Source organism: Myotis brandtii, unplaced genomic scaffold (assembly GCF_000412655.1).
Source record: "Myotis brandtii unplaced genomic scaffold, ASM41265v1 scaffold254, whole genome shotgun sequence".
Lineage (NCBI taxonomy): Eukaryota > Metazoa > Chordata > Mammalia > Chiroptera > Vespertilionidae > Myotis > Myotis brandtii.
Genome location: NW_005359634.1, coordinates 364023 through 381354, shown reverse-complemented (window position 1 = coordinate 381354; position 17332 = coordinate 364023).

Below are 17332 nucleotides of genomic sequence, written 5' to 3'. Positions count from 1 at the left end.
GTGCATAGGTGCATGCCTGTGTAGTAAAAGTGTGTATGTAAATACACACACATTTGGGAATCAGCTACTGGTTTCGTAGGTTAAGAATTGCCTAGAGAAAGTTCTAGTGTAATGTGCACTGTACCAGGCATTAGGAAACTGAGGTTCTAGGAAGAATTTCAGCGATGACATACAAAGTGACCTTGGGCAAGTTAACCAGTATCCCCATCTGTAAAATGGCAATAGTAGTTGTCATGGTTCTGTGGCAAGGGAGGAATGATCTAATGGGCATAAGAGCCATTATAAACTACTAGAGGCTCAGTGCACGAAATTCGTGCATAGGGGGTGGGTCCCTCAGCCCAACCTGCACCCTCTCCAAGGGTGGAGGGTGGGGGTGTGTGTCCTTCAGCCTGGCCTGCACCCTCTCGCAATCTGGGACCGCTGGCTCCTAACTGCTCGCCTGCCTGCCTGCCTGCCTGATCACCCCTAACCACTCTGCCTGCCTGCCTCATTACCCCTAACCCCTCTGCCTGCCTGCCTGATCACCCCTAACCACTCACCTGCCTGCCTGATCACCCCTAACTGCCTCTGCCTGCCTGATCGCCCCTAACCTCTCACCTGCCTGCCTGATTGCCCCTAACCGCTTGCCTGCCTGCCTGATTGCTCCTAACTGCTTGCCTGCCTGCCTGATTGCCCCTAACTACCTCTGCCTCACTCCCGCCGCCACAGCTTTGTCCGGAAGGATGTCTGGAAGGTCGTTCGGCTGTCCAGTCTAATTAGCATATTATGCTTTTATTATTATAGATAATGTGAACATAAAATATTGTCATTAATAATAAGACTAGGACTGACAAATGTTTTAACCCATGCAAATGTAAGGGCTTATTATATCTACATTTATTGGATACTAGAGGCCCAGTGCACAGATTCATGCACACTGAAAGGAAATTAATTAGAAGGTGGATGGCAGGGCAGAACTGGGCAAGACTGGGCGAGATGGGCCAGACACTCCTTGGAGCCAACCTCCCGCGGTTCCTCCCCAGCCAGCCACACCTGGGTTGTCTGCGGAGTGAGCAGGGTCCTTCTGGCAGGTGGGGTCCCTTGGCCTGGCCTGCAGGGATCAGGCCGAAACCAGTCTCCGACATCCCCCGAGGGGTCCCGGAGTGCGAGAGGGCACTCTGCAAAGTTGTTGTCACTCGGCAGCTCCTGCGTTGAGCGTCTGCCCCCTGGTGGTCAGTGCGTATCATACCTAACGGCCTGTCGGCCGGTAGGCCGGTCGCTTACGCTTTTATATGTATAGATTATCAGTGGAGCCTACACTCAAATTCTTCAATATTTGAGGTATGTTTTATAAAAATACCCCACATGACATATGGCATCTTTAAACAGTTTAGAAACAGTTATCTTCAGTCTCTGTTTAGTTCTCACTGTTACAATAATCACCCATTTCTCATTTTACCAATTTGTTTTGGTGAGAGCTGTATGTGTGGAAGAGGCAGTGCAGCCTTCTCCAGCATTGAAGCTGGTGAATCCCACTGTTCTCATTTTACAGTTGGTTGTGTAACAAGGGTATTCATAAATGCCAATCGCGAGTTAGCAGTGAGCAGAGGAAAAGATGATCTAAGATTTTTAACTTAAGAAACGTGGTGAATTATGGTGACATTTTTAGAGGTAATGAATGCTGGGAGAAGGAAAGTTTTTGGGTATAAAAATTAAGAGTTCTGTTTAGAACATACTAAGTTTGAAATGCTGGTGATGCTACATTTTTCTCTGCTATAAGTTTAAGGATAGTGTCCTTGAATGGCTTACTTTTATATTCACATAGGAGAAATGTTATATATTAACTAACTTAGAGATATTATAAATGAATTTTAGTTAAATGAATAAATTACAAGCAATGAATCAAGAATTTGCTTAAGCCCTAGCTGGTTTGGCTCAGTAGATAGAGCATCAGCCTGTGAACTGAAGAGTCCCAGGTTCGATTCCGGTCAAGGGCATGTACCTTGGTTGCAGGCTTGATCCCTGCCCCTGATCCCCAGCCCTGGTCAGGGTGCATGCAGGAGGCAACCAATCCATGTGTCTTTCTCACATTGATGTTTCTCTCTCTGTGTCTCTCCCCCTCCCTTCCACCCTCTCTAAAAGTCAATGGAGAAATATCCTCAGGTGAGGATTAACAACAAAAAAATAAAAATAAATTTTAAAATGTGAAAAAGAATTTGCTTAAATTCAACAAACATCATGAACACCTAAATGTATAAGACCCTGTGTATAAAGAATATATAGATAGCTCATTGGGTCTTACATGTGAGAAAAATATATAACAGTAGAGAGTAGTGATCATTGTGGATTAGGGTAATCAAAGACTGCTTCCTGGAGGAGATTAATTGGAAGGAGACCAGACCAAGGTAAATGGGTTCATGGATGGGGAATATAAGGGCATTCCAGAGGGACAATCATTAGTCCCAGCTTCAGATGTATGTCTGAGTGAAGGCCTACTAAAATATGAATTTCAGATTTCATAAAAGTGTAAATAAATGGTAAGTAGAGACAGAAGTAAAGGAAAGTTGAGATAATGGAAGAGCAAAATGAGCTAGTGTTTTAGAACTAGCTGTGTGGAGTGAAATAGGTATCATATGCTGCCTTCACGAATTCACGTGCACGAGATACTTTTTCAAGGTCTATCAGGGACTGTGGGTCAAGGATAGGAATGTTAAGTCATACTGCAATTCAATGAGCTAACTCACTCTTACACTCGTATACAAACTGATAAAGTTCAGTGACCAAAGGATTACTAGATGGAGAGTAATCCCGGGTACTGGGATTTTGGACAGCTAAAGTCCAACTCTCCACACCTGTGTATGAAGATGTCTGTGCATGGTCTGGCCATTGGGTGCCTCCTTGTCGAATAGCATAGGAGGGACAGGAGAATTGAGAGTAAAAGTGTTTGAATCAACACTGCTCATAAATAAAGTATTTTGTGCCTATCCATTTAAAAATTTGTCTGAGGTCACTGTGGTAACTGGAAGTAGTTTTGCTATGTCTTGGGCTAATTCACATGCTGGGAACATGTGGCTCAGTCTAAACTAATCATATCAGTATAGCTATATTGAGTTATCAAGCCAGAGGACTTGTTAGCAGCAAGAGTGACAGGGTTCATCTGGAATCTTGTTTTCAGTTTTGGGGTCACTTTAGTGGAAATTAGATAAAAACACACTTTACATTAAATGTCCAATGAGTACAATCCCACTGTGTTTATAATTTGAGAAAATAATACATAAAATTTTATTTTTATATGTTTAGGAAGTTTGTCAATGTTGATTGTGCCTACATGTAAGAGAGAATAAAAGGAGAGAGGAACAGGTAACACGCAGACAGTGTCACCCCAGTCTTGCTATAGCTGAGATGCTTCCATGGGTGACCCATTATATTATCCATTGGGTAAATTTCAGAAGTAGTTTTTTTAAAAAAATATATTTTATTGATTTTTTTTACAGAGAGAAAGGGAGAGAGAGAGGCATAGAGAGTTAGAGACATCGATGAGAGAGAAACATCGATCAGCTGCCTCCTGTACACTCCCTACTGGGGATGTGCCCCCAACCAAGGTACATACCCTTGACCAGAATCGAACCTGGGACCTTTCAGTCTGCAGGCCAACGCTCTATCCACTGAGCCAGACCAGTTAGGGCTCAGAAGTAGTTTTTTTCATTATCATCAATACCAGGTGAGTTGAGACTAGCAAGCTTCCCGAATTGATATATACTCCAGGTTTATTTACAGGTAATCATAATTCCATAAAATGTGAAAGTTGAGAATAAAACAAGGAATACAATAAGGTACTGAATTAAAGTTGGTCAACTTTCTGTTTATATTGAAAGTATAAGTAGAAGAAATGTCAACTTAAATGTCTTACAAGGTACAGCACAGATAATATAGCCTTACGTAGGGTCTATAATGTTACCTGTATATTTTGAATACTGAAATTATTATTCATTTCCCAAATAATGTTATTCTCTTGTAAACCTTTGGTTTGGTAAATACACACAGCACTTAGTTCAGGTGTGAAATCTTTAATCAGATGTTCAATGTAGGTTTGAGACTTTTTGGTTGCTTGATTAAATTTCTGCAAACTCTTATATATCATAGATCTACTATGTTCCAAGATTTCCCAGAAAGGAAAGTAAAAGTGGAGAGCATTCTGGGAGGATCTAATTTAATGTCAAGTAGTTCTCTTACACCAGACCTTTGGGTTTCAGTGCTCAGCTTGCACTTTGTGTTGCCATAATATTCTTTGTCTGCATTATCATATAACCCCATTTTCTTTTGTTTCATATTTCTTTCTAAATATGTATCCTTCACCCATCAGAAAGAGAGCAGACGAGGAGAGAGCACCAGGTTGTTTAGGATTGTGGTTTGCAATAGTCTGAGATGATATTGTCCAACCTAGTTTTTCGTTGGGTCTTTCCTTATTCAAGAGCAAGTGGACAGTATGTGCATGTAGTTCTGTGTCTCGCCTACAGGGGGCGACACTGCCACTCTGGTCATTTGTATCCTCATGCTTTTTTTTTTCCCATTCTCTCTCTGAAATACATTGTTTTTACAGCCCCTCTAATTTGGGTGTAAGCTTGGCTAGCCTCATTGTCATTTTACTATATATTATTTCAGTTTTTCACACAATCTGTAATTTATTTTATTGACTTCTTAATAAATAGGGGGGGAATCTCTTATTTCCATATGGACTGTGCATTTTGGAGAAGCTTCTCATGGCTCAGTACTAGAGCAAATCCACTCTGGCTCATTTTCATCCCTCCCATTGGAGGTTTATGTGTGTCTCCTCTCCTAATTTTTCATTGGAATATAATAATAGCCTGAGGAAAGGGTGATTTGATATGTGATGTATTTCATTATGTTCTTATGGTAAGGGTAGCGTCTAAAGTGGGAGAGCATCACTAATTTTTCGGCACAGTAATTTATTCCGCAGTATTTAAATGTTGTAATTTTCACACGGAGGCACATGCTGCCACATCTATCTTCCCCTGGACCAGTCTGTCTTGCTCTTTCCTTTTCATCTGTTTTGTTTTTGCATATTTTTTTCATAAATTCGACAGATGGCCTCTTGATGAATCCTTGATAATACTGTCATGTAAAGCAGCTAAGACTAGAAATCATCTCGCCACAATTTTTCATTGCAAAAAGAAAATCGAACAGAGACAAACATCACTATGTCCATAACAACAGCCACAAAATATCTACTTCATGTAAACAAAGAGGACAGGCTTGCCTCTTAATGCTTCCGCACAAATGTCAGTGTCCTTTTAAAGTCCTCTGAATATTTTATGTTGTGGTTAGACCCTCCCTGCCCCCGCCCCCACAAGCCTCAGGTTGGTTGAGATTTGTGGGTTTTCATATTCTGAGCACTTGCACGGCCTCTTTTAAGCGTCCCGTCTCTGCTCCCAGAGCCCCTCCTTTCGGGGCTTCGTAATTGTGGATCAGGTGAGGTTTGCGTCCCCTCATTTCAAGGTCATGCACCAGTAGGACCATTTTCCTGACTCAGAGGGCACGTAATTTCACAGCCTTGTACTCCTCATTAATCCCCCCCGAGTGGGGGCTCGGGAAGTTCCAGATCACAGGTTTGTTTTTGTCTTGTTCTCTGACTCAATGCTTCACAAAGGGATTAGATTAACCCCTTTGATTATATTTGTATCTTACTGCATCATGCTGGAAATAAAGTGATTTCTTCTCCCCTCTCTCCTGCCCCCCATACTCCGCCCCTTCCCATTTCCTGTCCTCATATTTTTTCCTCCCATTTAATGAATAGGTTGCAGTTCATTAAAGAGAGATTTGTGGCAAATACAGGGAATTGTTCATTTACTAGTAGTAATTATAGCTTTCTTTTCTGATATACATATACATACATAGATATGTATATATGATTATATACATATATATATCCATTCTCCTTCAGAAGCCCATCTATAAAACCTCCAAGATTGCCACAAAGATGAAAATTTGTTGTGCAATGGGTATACATTGAATTCCCTGTGGGTTTGAATTCTGATGGCTTCTAAAAATTAGAATATCCTGAAACTAGAATATTATCAGTTTGCTTCTTTGTGTCGTTGGCTTCCAGGATGAGTAGGCACTGGTCTCAAACAAGACCTTTCCTGATGTTAAATAACTTCTTTCTCCTGGCCTCATTCCTGATGCTGATGGCCTCTGTGACTCTCAGTGACCCCGGAAAGGACCCACCTGGGCCTTTTATGATCTCTGAGCATGTGGGAGCCATTGCCAGCCCTCTTTGCAGGCACCGAGAGTCACTGCTGTCCATGATGGGGCCAAGTACCGCTCTCATAGGTCCAGTGCTTTTCTGTGTCAGGCACTCCATCACCTCCCACTGCGGTGGGCATTATGGTGCCCATTTCACAGAATAGGAAGCCACGCTTCAGAGAGGTGAAGTTGCTAAAGTCCACCTTGTTAGAAGGGTTGCAGCCAGGACTGAACCCTGGTCCCCCGGATTTCACAGCTCACACCGTCTCCTTCCTCAGTGCCATCTTGCCTCCTCACCGGAGAAGCTGTTCTAAACTCCATACTCAAAACCAGGAGATCTGGTTTCAAGTTGATGTGGATATGAACACAAAATGAAACTGTACTCCGCTGGGGCAGAGGATGCACCCCTCTTTTCTCTTCTCATCCCTTTGACGATACACATGAGCTGGGAAATAATAAGCAGACTTGGGATGAGCTGTGCTCAATTCCAACTTAAGAGACAGGATAGTAAGCCCAAGGGACCACTGCCTCTATGCAGGGAAGCAGTGGAAGGTGGGGATTGAGGGCACCAGTGCCGTGCCAGGCAGACCAGGTTTGCATTCACACTTCTCTGCTCACTAAAGTTACTTCTCTAAATCCAGGACAGAGATGCTTGTGGAGCTTAAGTTAATACACGCAAAGCACTTTAGAAGGCCTCCGGCACAGAGTACACATGCAGTAAGTGATAGCTGTGGGTTTTGTTGTTAGAGGCATTATTCTTCGGCCCACCAGGCAAAGAGCGCCAGGAACACACCTGGAGTCACCCAAAAGTCAGGTGTATTTAGCTGCTGCAGCCGGTGGCCCGGGGATGGGGGAGGGGGGGAGGCAGGGCCGGGGACATATCAGGGAATGCTAAGGTGACTTGCTAAGAGGGACTCAGAGGGGCTTATTGCAGGATTTAGGCTAGTGCCAGGTAATTCTAAGGAGGGTTTAAAGAAGTAAGGGCTGGTTTTGGATGGGGTGTTATCAGTTTACTGATTGGATATCTTGGTAGTGTTTTATCCAGGAGGGGGAAGATTAAAGTGGGATAGAGCTGTCATTAGTAAAGCAGCAAAAATCACTCATTTAGTTGCAGGCGAGGGGCCTTTAGTATCTCTCTCTCATTTCACACATGGCTCGAACAGACCTTGTCTCTACCTTGTTCCACTGCATCTACAGAGTGACTTTGTCTGTTTGTTTATTTTTGTGAGCATTATCTATATGTGATTGCAAACTTTGTGGCTTAGGAGGCAACTGCAAGGCCTTTTTTTAAAAAAAATATATTTTCTCATTAATTAGAAGTCTTCTCCAGTACTTTTTTAAAATTCCATTTTTCAATTACAGTTTTCATTGAATATTATTTTGTATTAGGTTCAGGTGTACAGCATAGTGGGACAATTATATACTTTACAGAGTGTTCCTCCTCTTATTTTCAGTGCCCACCTGGCATCATATACATAGTTATTATAATATTGTTGACTGTATTCCTTATGCTGTACTTTACATTCCCGTGACTATTTTTTTTTAATCCTCACTCGATATTTTTCCATCGATTTTCAGAAAGTGTGGAAGAGAGAGGGAAAGACAGAGAGAAACATCGATGTGAGAGAAACATATCAATTGGTTGCCTCCTGCATGCACCCCGACCAGGGCAGGGGCCAGGGGAGGAGCCTGCAACGAGGTAGGTGCCCTTTACTAGACTCCAACCTGGGACCCTTAGGTCCGCAGGCCAATGCTTTATCCACTGAGCCAAACTGGCTAGGGCTGGTGACTGTTTTGTAACTGCCAGTTTGTACTTCTTAATCCCTTCACCTTTTTCACCCAGCCCCCATTTCTCTTTGGCAACTGTCAGTCTGTTCTCTGTGTCTACGTTCTCCAACATTAAAAAAGAAAGTACTCAGTAGAGCTTATTGAAGGCCTTGTTCTTGGTGTTTTAAAATATAAACCCCATTTTAGCCTCATAAAACTCTAGGATGCACGGGCTATCGTCATCTCGATTTTAAGATGAGGAACTTGAGACCGGGAGCAGTTCAGAACTTGTCTGGGGTCACAGCTAGTAAGAGATTCCTGATTGCTTTTCTCCGATATCCTCCCTTTCCCCATGGAAGGAAAACGCGTCAGGGGTATTTCACATTTCCTTTGGCCTTGGAGAATTCCGACAGCCTCTCCTGTGATTGAGGCATAATCAGAGATGGGGGCTCCTTCCTCCTCTTTGCTGTATGGTATTTATGTTATTTAAATGTGCAGATGGATGCTGGGTGAGAAAACAGATAAAGTTATGTTGTGGACTTGGGTCAAAAAGTAGGTTGGCAGTTGTGACTACATGAAACACAGAGTTTATTCTTGTATTATTATTTTTGATTATTGTATTATGTTCCATATGAGCAACTGTAAGCCTACTTTTGCCCACCCCTGTAGACACATGGTGTACAGTATAGTGCAGGGAAGACAGGCCCCCGACCAAATTCTTCCCTTCTTTCTTTCTTTCTTTCTTTCTTTCTTTCTTTCTTTCTTTCTTTCTTTCTTTCTTTCTTTCTTTCTTTCTTTCTTTCTTTCTTCTTTCTTTTAAATTCCTTCTTCTTTTAATTTCTTTCAACAAATACTTACTGAGTAGCTAAGATATGATAGATATTACACACCAAGAAAACAAATCAACCACCAACCAAAATAACAACAAGGAATAGTACCCAAACCAAAGACAGACTGATAAAACAAAACAAAATAAAATAATCTTTGTCTTCAAGTTACTCATCTTTGTCCTCCAGCAAATGAGGAAGACTTTTTTCTTGGTGACATTATTTTGAGAGAGATGACTCTTATCCCATGCTGCCTCTGACTGCTTTTAGTTGTCAGCAAAATGTATTTCTTTTTTGGCTACCAGATTAATATTCAACTCACCTGTATTGAGTCCGGGCACTATGCTAAGAGCTTTCACTATTGCATTTTCCTGTCTCAGCAAGAATGTACTGTGGGTATTTTTTCCTTCACTATACAATGAGGGTGCTGAGGCACAGAGTAGGTAAATGACTTGCCTGGCTTCACACAGCTGGAAATGATGGAGATGGGATTCGAACCCAGGCCTCCTCCCTCACAGAACACAGAACTTCAGGTAAAATTCCGGAATCTTATGACCCTTATTTTTTCATTTGCTGTATCCAACTAATGAATTCTTCACTAATTGTCACATTTACTAACTCCCTGTAGCTACCATCTTTTTAAAAACAAATGAAAGCTTTTTTCGTTAGATCGGCAATGCTTGTATGTAATGTACTTCATCTATGGGATAACAGAGGGGAAAAAGGCGAGTATAAGTGATTGGCTTTGCTTTGACTTTGGCTATTTGTTGCTTTTTATAAGTTTGCGATGGAAAATCCTTTTCAGGATTCTATTTTCCTCTCAAGTTCTTCATCACTAAGCAAGGAGAGATGTTTTGTTTCTGTTCCTTTGCTTCAACCTGGGAATTTCGATGACCTCAGTTGCAAATGTTTTTGTTAAGGCAAGTCATTGAATCAATCTCTGCTTCTGTTTCAAACTTAAAAAAAATACTTTTCATCAATAGTATTTCTCTGAGAAATAACTACTAGACATTTTGGAAGGGAGTTTGCAGATGCATGTGGCAGAGAACACAAGCTCTGCAGTTGGACAGGACGCTACCCTGTGCTCTGTGACTCACGTGGGGAATTATTAGGCTATCTCAGGTCTTATTCATATGATGATACTACAGCCAATCTTCTTCATTTGGGAATTCACATCTGGGGTTTCTATTTGAAGAAATGATCTTTTGCAACTCAACCTTTGTGATGTGTTCTTTTCTTTTGCTTGGGGTGTGGAGGGGGAATGGAGTATGTTTTTGTAGTCCATGTATGTGAGCAGTATCACCCTGGTGTGCATATTAAAATTCACATCTTTCCATTAGCAGGAACTTATTCTGCATTATCTCAATTCCTTAGGGGCTGGGTCATTCCATTTATAATTAATTTTTTTTTTTACAATTTATTACGCAGATGAAATTTTACTTGCAGAGAAGCAACTCACTAACCTCTTGCCCTTCCCACCCATTTTTCTTTAAACCTCTAAGAAGCCCCTACTTCCAGTGAAGTGCCTGGAGTTTTTTTCAACAGGATACTAGAAAAATTCCCACATTCTGTAGCAGTTTCAGTACCAGCAGAGGCATCAGCTGTTTGCAGCTGTCCCTTTGGGACCACAAAATCACACAGCAATATCCCTTATCTGGACAAAGCATGGGCTTCAATTATTCAGCAAGACTCACAGTTGCATAGGGAAAGCAGCATGTCAGAGTGGACGCTGCACAGACAGACCCCAGAACAAGAAACTGCATTTTATTTTAGACTAGAGGCCCAGTGCACGAAATTCATGCCCTCCGGGGTGGGGGTCCCTCAGTCCGGCCTGCTCGGGGTGTGGGCCTACCCTGGCAGTTGGATATCCTTAGCACTGCTGCAAAGGCAGGAGAGGCTCCTGCCACCGCCGCTGTGCTCGCCAGCCGTGAGCCCGGCTTCTGGTTGAGCGGTGCTCCCCCTGTGGGAGTGCACTTGACCACCAGCTCCTGCGTTGTGTCTGGCCCCTGGTGGTCAGTGTGCATCATAGCGACCAGTCATTCTGCTGTTCGGTCGATTTGCATATTAGACTTTTATTATATAGGATTCTACCCCCTGATGCAATGTACTGCTGGGCAAGTTTTGAACCTTTCTATGTCTAGGCCTTCAGGTGTTAGATGCATGGCCTGCAGCTCTTGGTCATGTTGGGAGTGTACTGAGAAAATGATATCTCTCCTGTGTGCCTTTCTCTATCTTTCTCTATCCTGTCTTTCAATTGCTAGGCACAAAATGCTCTTTACCTCCCAGGGGGAAAACCCTGATTTTTCTCACCTGACTAGATGGTCAGAAATGTCACTTTTTCTTCAAAGGCACTCAGTCTTATGAGTCAGCGGTACCTAACATTAACCTGTTGGATGCAAACACTGTGTATCTGACTTTGGTGAGGTGAGAGCAGGCCAGTGTTCAAGTCCAAGCTCTACTGCTTTTCTTATTTTATTGATTTGAAAACACATTTTCAACTTGTCTAAAGTTGAGAAGCATTTTTTTTGAGAAGCATTTTAAATTCAATGACATCTTAGCATGTTGTCATATTTTAACTTCCAGAAATTTCTTATTGGAATATCAAATAATGTGAATCTTACGATTGAAGTTGACTTAGGTTCAGTGAACTGCTACAATACTCTGGGTATATATGTAAGTCATGTAGAATCTCTAAAGCTCAGTTTTATTTACAGAATGACAATGATGCCAGCCAATTTGTTGTGAAGATAATGTAAGATAAAAGCATGTGATTGGACTTATCAGAGAACTGGACAATAGAAGCCATTCAATGAATGTTTGTGGATGGAATCTTTAGATTCAGAAGATATTGGGGGTAGATAGAAGCCACTGTTTAACATTTCTTTTCACCTTTGTCATGCATAGTTGGGGCTGCTCTCTTCTAAATGATGCCAATGCTGATACAAGTCCAACTCTTATTACTAAACTGTAGCAACCTTTTCTCCTGTTCATCTCTCCTGTTCCAATCCCACTTCTGAATAGGGAAGGAATAATTATTTAAAATTTGAAGCCTAGTATATATATTTCTTTGCTTAATACATAATCACTTGTTTAATAATTCTTATAAGAATGCATTTTTATCATCCATTGTTTCTATTAAGACTTCAATTGTTAGGCTTATTTTAGCTCCTCTAAAGGTAATGTATCTTTTTCTCTTGGCTCATGTGTGTGTGTGTGTGTGTGTGTGTGTGTGTGTGTGTGTGTGTGTGTTTAAGAGTTTTTTAAATTGAATTTTAGAGTGAGAGGAAGGGAGAGGGAGAGATAGAAACATCAATGTGAGAGAGAAACATCAATTGGCTACACCACACAATGCTGTAACACTCTGATATCTGGTTGGCTACTAGACATAAAACTCACTAACACTACATAAAGGGCAAAGAAGTGATTTTTGCTTAACTTGTGAAATCTACATCACTGAGAACAAGAGAAACAAAGGAAAAAAATAAACAAATGGGACTACATTAAACTAAAAAGCTTCTACACAGCAAAAGAGACCACCATCAGAATGAAAAGGGAACCCACTATATGGGAGAACATATTTGCCTATGATACATCTGATAAGTGGTTTATTTCCAAACTATATAAAGAACTCATACAACTCAACAAAAGGGAGACAAACAATCAAAGTGAAAAATGGACAGAAGACCTGAATAGACACTTCTCCAAAGAGGACAAACAAATGGCCAAGAGACATATGAAAAAATGCTCAATGTCACTAATCATCATAGAGTTGCAAATTAAAAGGACAATGAGGTATCATCTCACACCTGCCAGAATGGTTACCATTAATAAATCAACAAACAACAAATGTTGGCGAGGATGTGGAGAAAAGGGAACCCTAGTACCTTGCTGGTGGGAGTGCAGAGGTGCAGCCATTATGGAAAACAGTATGGAGTTTCCTCAGAAAATTAAAAATGGAACTGCTGTTTGCAGTGATTCCCACTTCTTGGAATATATCTTAAGAAAGCCAAAATACCAATCAGAGAGAATGTATGCACCCCTATGTTCATAGCAGCACAATTTACAATAGGTAAGATCTGGAAACAGCCCAAGTGCCCATCAGTAGATGAGTGGATAAAAAGGCTGTGGTAGACTTGCAGAATGGAATACTATGCAGCTGTTAAAAGGGGATCGCTTACCTTTTGAGACAGCATGGAGGAACCTGGAAATTATTATGCAAGGCAAAATGAGACAAATATCAGATGATCTCACTTATATGTGGAACCTAATGAACAAAATAAACTGATAAATAAAATAGATCCAGACGCATGGAAACATGGAACAGACTGATGAATCTCAGAGACAAGGGTGCAGGGGTGCAGAGAGAGATTAACCAAAGAACTTTTATGCATTGCCCGTGGAGACAGACAATAGGGCAATGAAGGCCTGAGGGGTGCAGGAACCGCGGGTGGAGGGAGGCAATGGGGAAAAAAGAGGGACATCTGTAATACTCTCAATAATAAAGATAAATTTTAAAAAATCTTATGTTTTTTTTCCAAATTTTCCCTCCCAAGATGTGGTATCTCCAGAAGAGCTGATGAGGGCATATCCAGCAATTAGAGCAGTGGATCTCAACCTTGGCTGCACATTAGAATCACCTGGGAATCTTTTTAAAATCCTGATTTCTGGGCCCCATCCTCCGGAAATTGTTTCTTTGTTATGGGGTGGGGCCACAACATTAGTAACAAAGAAACAGAATTTCTGGAGGATGAGGCCCAGAAATCAGGATTTTAAAAAGATTCCCAGGTGATTCTATTGTGCAGCCAAGGTTGAGATCCACTGAATTAGAGTTTTATGATTTAAAGGATGATCCACAGACCAGCTCCAATCAATATCATCTGAGAGCTTGTTGAAAATGGAGAACCTCAGAACCTATCCCAGAACACCAGAATCAGAATTTTAACAAGGTCTGTTATTTTAACAAGATCAGGATAGCCCTGACCGGTTTAGCTCAGTGGATAGAGTGTTGGCCTGCGGACTCAAGGGTCCCGGGTTCGATTCCGGTCAAGGGCATGTACCTTGGTTGCGGGCACATCCCCAGTAGGGGGTGTGCAAGAGGCAGCTGATCGATGTTTCTCTCTCATCGATGTTTCTAACTCTCTATCTCTCTCCCTTCCTCTCTGTAAAAAATCAATAAAATATATATATTTAAAAAAAAAAGATCAGGATAAGTACCAGGTGATCTCTGTGTTCTTTCTAATCTCTGAAATTTTATGAATTTTGAATGTTTAAGTATATAATCAAGTGAGTAATCACAGTTTTGAAACTATGATGTCATCACTCTTATGGATCTATCCATTCCACACTGCCTGCACACATGAGCACAGTGGTTACTGTATTATCATGAGTGCCAGTATCAGTTCTCTTCAGGAAGCTGACTAAACTCAAAATCTACCTTCAGATTTTTTTACTTAAAAAGATGTTTTAGAAAAACACACACATCTGAACCTTGAATGGGAGAAGCAGTTTAAGTTGGGTCATTACAGCTCCTCAGTGTGTCATGATGAACATGTTTGAATTTTATAGAATAGTGTCATGTGGAGGGGGAAAACCCTTAATTAGCTCATTAGCTCTGATTTTACTTTTACAGTGTAAACAGTCTTTTGCAAAAGTCATGATTACTTATCGATGCTGATGCTGACGGTATTTTCAAATCTGAAAATTGCTGTCATTGGAGTTGTGTCTTGAAAATATGTTTATCTATCTTAGTGCAAATGCTTTCTAAAATCCTGGAAAGCACTTAAAAAAATTTTTTTTGAGGCCCTTAAGCTCAACAGCTAATGGGGGATCATGTATTTAAATAATTCACACTTCCATCTGGTTTGAAGAACACCAGGTGGAAGTCGCTGATCAGGATGAGTCTGCTACGTGGAAGGAAATGTTTGCTCAAAATAAATGAAAGGCAAACATTTACACGAGCCCCATCTCTTTGTCTGTGTGGGTAGACTCCTGTTTCCTGCTCTAATATTCTCTGGTCCTGGATTCTGTCTTTCATATCCACTGTGCATTGATGAGGTTCCAGAAGGAACACGAGGAACTGAGTGCCTTCCACTGTTTAGTTATCTTCTTCACAATCTTTTGATCATAAGCAATTATGGTCTCCCTTTCTGGCTCTTTCGGCATGCCAACCTGAAATCAAAAGGGGCTGTCCCCTTACTGTAGGAGGTAGGAAGCTGAGCTTCCTGGATGTGCTTCTGCTTGTTGCTGGGCCAACTGGCAAATTTTATGTTTCCCACTGAGTGTCACAGTGTGTTGTCAAAAGCTTGGTTTTGTGAGCTGACTTTTGATAGGCACCGACTGTATCTTACCTGTCAACTCCGCAGTGGACTTCCTCATTTACAGCATGTGGCTTGCAAGCACAGACCAAACCCTTCAAGCCAAGAAGAGTCCTATGGAGCACGTGGCTCCACTCTCCAGCTCTCTTCTGCTCCTTGTGCTTGTCAGACACCTTCTCTCAGGCACGGACTTTTTTGGTGTGTCTGTGTGTCTGGTTGTGCCATTTTATCGTTGATAAAAGAAGCAGAACTATTTCATATGTTAACCCAACAACAACAAAAAAAGGAACTTTTGGTTCCAGCATCGCAAGGAAGAATTACTGGCAATGGGGGGCAGTTGTTCCCAGGGCTACAAACCAACTCACCTAACAGTTTCTCAGCTGACATGAGAGAGCATGAAATGGAGACCACAAACTGAGGCTGTGCTGAGAAACTCAGCCTTTATAGTCCATGTATTTCAAAACATCATGACCTCCAGACTCTACCAGTAGGACACTAAAGTTTTACCTACCCAGCCTCTAAGACTCCCCAGGGAAGAAGACTACAGAATCTGCAGCAGCTTCAAAGTTACCTTTTTCAGAGCCAAATGAAATTCAAATTCCAAATGTTTCACATTTCATTCTAGGTTTAGAAACAACACCTTTTTGAGTCAGTTCTAAATTTGACAACATCCACTTTCTCATTGCTATAAACAAGCCTGGGTGGGGTTTGACTAGGCATGGGGAGACCCCGAATGTTACCTGAAATGACCATTTCTCTGGCCATTACAACTATATGGGAATCTCTGTGAGGGGGCCTTTTGTTAATTATAAAAAATATTGGCAATGGGAGGGGAAATCGTTTGATGAAATTACTTTGGGAGCATTTTTAGATATTGTTAGGCCACTCAATTTGAAACGGGCAACAGTCATTCCTATCACCAATTCTGTTCAGCTCTTAGCTACACACTTGGTTGTGGACTGGGAAGGATACTTGGTAGGAGATGTGGGCCCTGAGACATCACTGTGCCCCCCATTTCTTCCCACAGGATGGCCGAGAAGTCTTAGGGGGGTGAGGCTGGTATTTGTTAGAACTAGGGGGCTCTCAACAGTCCCCATGTTCCACTCAGAAGGTGCTACTCCTAGTGTCACTGTGGGCAGGTGCTCCTGCCTTACCATGTATGGGAAGCATATGGCAGAACCAGCTTAGTAAACTTGGTAAGAATGCCGTTAAATAACAGTCATCATTCTGATGAATTGGGGCTCATACCTTCAATTCATCTCCCCCACTGCTTGCTTTTCTCCTGCCCTAAGGGCCGGCCTCTTGATTTTCTGGTTACCTCCAGATAACAAAAGATCCTCTGACTTTATTTAGTAATAAATCAATTTCAGTTTAGTAATTAATGTGTCCAGCTAGGCTAATAAATACAACACCTGTTTTCACTTAATGGTAAACTTTTCCTTCAGTTTTGGCCTGCTGAAGAGAGACAGTCCCCTTGCAGGCTTGTGGGGTGCTGTTGGGGTAGTGGTGCTGGGCTTCCCCACTTGCCCCATATAGTGCTCTGGTTTTCCAGGGCCAGAGTGGGAGATGGTGTGGAAGAGGAGGACGGCAGGAAGGTCTCACTGTTGGCATGGCTGCTCTCTGGATTTGAGAGATGTGTAAAATGACTTTTCTCTAATAGGACACACACACACACACACACACACACACACACACACACACATACACACACGCACACACACGAATTGCTGAGGTTTTCTTATCTGCTAATATATCTCCATTGGTTGGTCACATATATATTCCTTAGCACTGGAAATTCAGCAGTTCACACCCTGTTGGGATTACCTCACCTCCCTAGGTAGATCTTAAGTTACTCTTATGCTGGGTTTCTCAGATCAGAGGCCACATCTGGGGACACTCAGGAATTTTGTGTTCCAAGAAGTCCTGGGAGCATAGTCTGAAAGCCATCTTTACTTCACTGTCAGAGTAGCTGGTCATTATCTTCATCCCTCTGAAACTCCCAGAGTCATGCAGTATGGTTTTCCCAAGCTATAGAAAATGCATGTCAGAGTACCAACATTCACATCATGGTGTTGCTAGAAGGAGAAGAGAAAGAGCAAGATATTGAAAACCAATTTGAAGAAATAATGACAGAAAACTTCCCCTACCTGGTGAAAGAAATAGACTTACAAGTCCAGGAAG